Consider the following 6,000-nt stretch of genomic DNA (forward strand, 5'->3'; position numbering starts at 1 on the left):
CTTCTACTTATAAACTGACAGTGGTGCTCCTATAGTAACCCTCTATGTTAATAACGGAATATTCAAAACGGTGATATTACTACTGAATTACTTAAAAAATGATAAACTAGGCCTTAAATACTAATAAGAATCCTTTAACAAATACAATAAATATCAAACAAATAAACAGCACGTTGATAATTAAATTAAAATACAGCCAGCATTTACTATGCAGGCCAAGATTATTCCCTCAAATAAGACAAGCACGTGGCATTTGTTTTACAGTACAAGTGGTGTGTCTTAAACATATGAAATATGTCTTGAGTTTTTTTTTTTTTTTTTTTTTTTTAATTATGTTGGGATGTTAGCAGTCATCACAGTTGCACAGTACAATGCATAAATAGGTCTGACCTATACAAACAGTTAAAACAATCTATAAAATTAGCTACACTAAAGAAAAAAACATTTTTTTAAAACATTTAAATTTCATAGCAATTTGAATTGTGTAATGTTGAACCAAATTAAATTAATAAAACTTAATATATATGTTTTTTTATTTTATTAAAGATTACTCATTTCAATTTGATGGAATTTTGTTACAAAATTATTGTTACATTTTTATATTTATTGATTTATTGATTTATTGATTGTATGTGGAACATATGATCAGGTCCTGCAGTGTTTCAACTTACCTCTAGGGTGCGCAACGGCGCTTATATGGAGAAGCGTGTACGCCGGTGTATGTGTCCTCGTGTCGTCTTCCAGCATCTTGTAAAGAATGAAAAGGTAACGAATGTGTCTCGATAATGTCATCATTTCTCTCATGGCATCCATTCCACACATGCACATTGGGTTGGTTACGCAGGCTGTTGCTATGCAATACAGCGACATGGCATAAGATTTTGGCACCACACCTCTCACTCTTTTGTACATCTGTCGCATTGTAAAGGTTCAGAAGATAAATATAACTAATGTGTCATCGTAACATCGCAGTTTTGCTGTCTCTGCGCACAGCCTCCATGTCCCTGACAGCACACGTACATCACCTAGACGTATATTAGATGTGTGGTTGTTTGCTCACCTGCAATAGGTATAAAAGACGTTTCCTCTCGGATGTCAATAAGAGATTCAGTTCATGTTTTTGAGACGTTTATGTTTAAGAATGTATGTAAATCTGATCTTTTTAAAAAACGTTTAGCTGATGTTATTTAGAATGTGATGCTTTCCAGATGAAAAGATCTAAAACTGACATCTCGGAGACGTATGTGTGCTATCTGGGGTGTTATTTGCAGCACTTTATTACTAAACGCAGGTCTCTTGTCTGCCAGAAACATGTATCACTCATGCCACTACACACTTGCTCAGTATCACTCCCGGTTTTAATTAGTTACTAGGGCTCATTCACAAACATTTGTACATTTCTGTAAAGCTGAATTGACAGGCGTTTTCATTATAACCAAAGCGATTTTATTTAGCATATTATTATTTTCCGTCTTCGAAATATTGCAGGAAGTTATTTATGTTTTTTTTTTTTTTTTCCCAGATAATAATCTTTATTGATTAATGCACGTTAGGCAACGTACTTTTTGGTAGCTGCTAGGCTTTACACCATGCTTTAGCTAGTCACAAAGAGGTTTTTTAAATGCCCTAATAGTAACCTATATTATGGCAAGCTTTTTTGACATTTATTCCTTCAAACTTACTAGTATGTATTTTTACGTTACTAGTACTTATTTTTTTAGTGACTAGTAACAGTTTCATTAGATACTAGTACTTATTCAGTAGATACTAGTACTTATTCACTAGATACTAGTACTTATTCATGAGATACTAGTACTTATTCATTAGATACTAGTACTTATTCAGTAGATACTAGTGCTTATTCTTTAGGTAATAGTAATTATTCATTAGGTACTAGTAATTATTCATTAGGTACTAGCACTTATTAGATACTAGTACTTATTCAGTAGATATTAATACTTATTCATTAGGTACTAGTATTTATTCATTAGGTACTAGTACTTATTCAAGATATACTAGTACTTATTCAATAGATACTAGTACTTGTTCATTATATACTAGTTCTTATTCAATAGATACTAGTACTTGTTCATTATATACTAGTTCTTATTCATAAGATACTAGTACTTATTCATTAGATACTAATACTTATTCAGTAGATACTAGTACTTATTCATTAGATACTAGTACTTATTCTGTAGATACTAGTACTTATTCATTAGGTACTAGGAATTATTCATTAGGTACTAGTAATTATTCATTAGGTACTCAATTATTCATTAGGTACTAGCACTTATTAGATACTAGTACTTATTCAGTAGATATTAATACTTATTTATTAGGTACTAGTATTTATTCATTAGGTACTAGTACTTATTCAAGAGATACTAGTACTTATTCAATAGATACTAGTACTTGTTCATTATATACTAGTTCTTATTCATAAGATACTAGTACTTATTCATTAGATACTAATACTTATTCAGTAGATACTAGTACTTATTCATTAGATACTAGTACTTATTCAGTAGATACTAGTACTTATTCATTAGGTACTAGTACTTATTCATTAGGTACTAGTACTTATTCACTAGACACTAGCACTTATTAAATACTAGTACTTATTCAGTCGATATGAATACTTATTCATTAGGTACTAGTATTTATTCATTAGGTACTAGTACTTATTCAAGAGATACTAGTACTTATTCAATAGATACTAGTACTTGTTCGTTATATACTAGTTCTTATTCATAAGATACTAGTACTTATTCACTAGACACTAGCACTTATTAAATACTAGTACTTATTCAGTAGATATTAATACTTATTCATTAGGTACTAGTATTTATTCATTAGGTACTAGTACTTATTCAAGAGATACTAGTACTTATTCAATAGATACTAGTACTTGTTCATTATATACTAGTTCTTATTCATAAGATACTAGTACTTATTCATTAGATACTAATACTTATTCAGTAGATACTAGTACTTATTCATTAGATACTAGTACTTATTCAGTAGATACTAGTACTTATTCAGTAGGTACTAGTAATTATTCATTAGGTACTAGTACTTATTCATTAGGTACTAGTACTTATTCACTAGACACTAGCACTTATTAGATACTAGTATTTATTCAGTAGATATTAATACTTATTCATTAGGTACTAGTATTTATTCATTAGTTACTAGTACTTATTCATTAGATACTAGTACTTATTCAGTAGATACTAGTACTTATTCATTAGGTACTAGTAATTATTCATTAGGTACTAGTACTTATTCACTAGACACTAGCACTTATTAGATACTAGTACTTATTCAGTAGATATTAATACTTATTCATTAGGTACTAGTATTTATTCATTAGGTACTAGTACTTATTCAAGAGATACTAATACTTATTTAATAGATACTAGTACTTGTTCGTTATATACTAGTTCTTATTCATAAGATACTAGTACTTATTCATTAGATACTAATACTTATTCATTAGATGCTAGTACTTATTCATTAGATACTAGTACTTATTCAGTAGATACTAGTACTTATTCATTAGGTACTAGTAATTATTCATTAGGTACTAGTACTTATTCATTAGGTACTAGTACTTATTCACTAGACACTAGCACTTATTAGATACTAGTACTTATTCAGTAGATATTAATACTTATTCATTAGGTACTAGTACTTATTCATTAGATACTAGTACTTATTCAGTAGATACTAGTACTTATTCATTAGGTACTAGTAATTATTCATTAGGTACTAGTACTTATTCATTAGGTACTAGTACTTATTCACTAGACACTAGCACTTATTAAATACTAGTACTTATTCAGTAGATATTAATACTTATTCATTAGGTACTAGTATTTATTCATTAGGTACTAGTACTTATTCAAGAGATACTAGTACTTATTCAATAGATACTAGTACTTGTTCGTTATATACTAGTTCTTATTCATAAGATACTAGTACTTATTCATTAGATACTAGTACTTATTCCGAATGTTACTAGTAAGATTTTTTATTTTACTAGTACGATTTTTAATTCTACTCTACAGCCGCCATTCTGACTAGTCATTGCATTTGACGGGTACAAAACCAATCGTTACTAGTAAGATATGAAATGTTACTAGTAAAAATAGGAAAAGACACTAGTACCTAATGAATTAGTACTAGTATCTAATAAATAAGCACTAGTAACTATGGGAATACATACTAGTCAGAAGTGAACAGTTGATATCAAAAACAGAATAAGTACTAGTATCTTAAATTTGAAGATATCTCCAACAACAAAAGGAACTAGTAAGAATGTGGATGGGGATATCTTCATTCAAACTGATCATTGCATAAACATGAGAACCTTTCCGCTATTAACATATTTGTCAAATCAAATCAAATCCCTTTATTGTAACTCAACCATTTACACAAGTGCAACAGTGGGTGAAAATCATGGGTGCAGTTCCAAGCAACATAGCAGTATGGCAATTACAATAAACATCTGGATTTACCACATCTATATTGCTATATAGATCAAAATGGATCGTTTTGATATGATTATAGGCTATAGCTAACCTGCTCTAGGAATGTTAGCATAGCATCAATCAAAACACAAAGAAAGAGAAATGAGTTGAATTTGGCCATTTGTTGCATCAGTTATATCATGTAAGATGTAGTACCCTGTTGGAATGAAGGGCAAGACTCGACTGACATTTGATTTTGAAAATATGGATGTTATATAATTAAATTAATCATCAAATTAAACTTTTAACTGTCTCTGTATGGAGAACAGGGAGACACTTCAAAAATAAGAGTCCCTATATTTGTGCAGGGATAAAAGGGTGCATTCAAACAAAAATATATAAACACAACGTGGCATATAAAAGACAACTATTAAAGGTCTAAAAATAATCTTTCCATAACATAAAATTTGCTATATATTTTTTTTTAAGAAATTGCATTACATATTTTCATGGTTAAGGCTGCATTAATTCCCTGCATTTGAAATCACATTTGTAAAAGTAAAAACAAAATTCGGGTTCATAGCATTGAAAGAATCAACATAAAATGCCAGACCATAATGTAACAGTGTGGGTACATACTAAACTGTACACTAACCACTGTTAGTGTACTTATACTACTACTACTACTACTACTACTAATAATAATAATAATAATAATTATTATTATTATTATTATTTCCAGTGGTCGAGTTGTAAAAAAAATTTCAAGGGGGATGGTGTTGTCAAATAATTGTTTTTTTTAAATTAAAAATACTAATACTTATCTAATGCTTATTAGATAAGGGTCTAATACTTATGGGTCATTGACAAATAAGGATGTCCAAGGTGTTCAACTGAGACAACTTTTAAAAATTTAGTTTAAAACACTTGTGTCATGTTCTCAGAAATGTAATCTTTGTGTCCAATTGGTTTCATACATTTTTGAAAAAAATAAAATAAAAAAATATTCATGTGTGATGTGGTGTAACCATCAAGTAAAAGGTATTATAATACATTTATTGCACCTTGAATACATGAGAATATAAACAACTTAATAATTAATTTCCAAAAAGATTTCAAACACATTTTTCAAGGTAAATGTATATATATATATTATGAATTTTTGAGTCAAGAATATCAAGAAGTTTTCTCAGGGTTCCACCACATGACTTGAACAAAATGTGCCTTCTCATAAAAATGTCTAAATGAATATCAGATGTTTTTAAAACTTCATGCTCAGTCTTGAGGGTCTAAAGGTGTCTGCTCTGTTTTATGGTTTTTATGGTCAACATATACAACAAAATGGCTACCATGTTGGTTTCACCCAGTGACTTTGATTTTGTATACAAAAGAATTTTTTGTATTTTAGAACACATTTAAAAATATATAAATAAATAAATAACAATAACATTATTCTGCACTAGTCATGCCAACATTTCTTTTTTCAGGAATTTTAGCTTTTAATGAGACTTTGACTTTTTTTTTA

This window comes from Myxocyprinus asiaticus, chromosome 5, assembly GCF_019703515.2.
Source record: "Myxocyprinus asiaticus isolate MX2 ecotype Aquarium Trade chromosome 5, UBuf_Myxa_2, whole genome shotgun sequence".
Taxonomy (NCBI): domain Eukaryota; kingdom Metazoa; phylum Chordata; class Actinopteri; order Cypriniformes; family Catostomidae; genus Myxocyprinus; species Myxocyprinus asiaticus.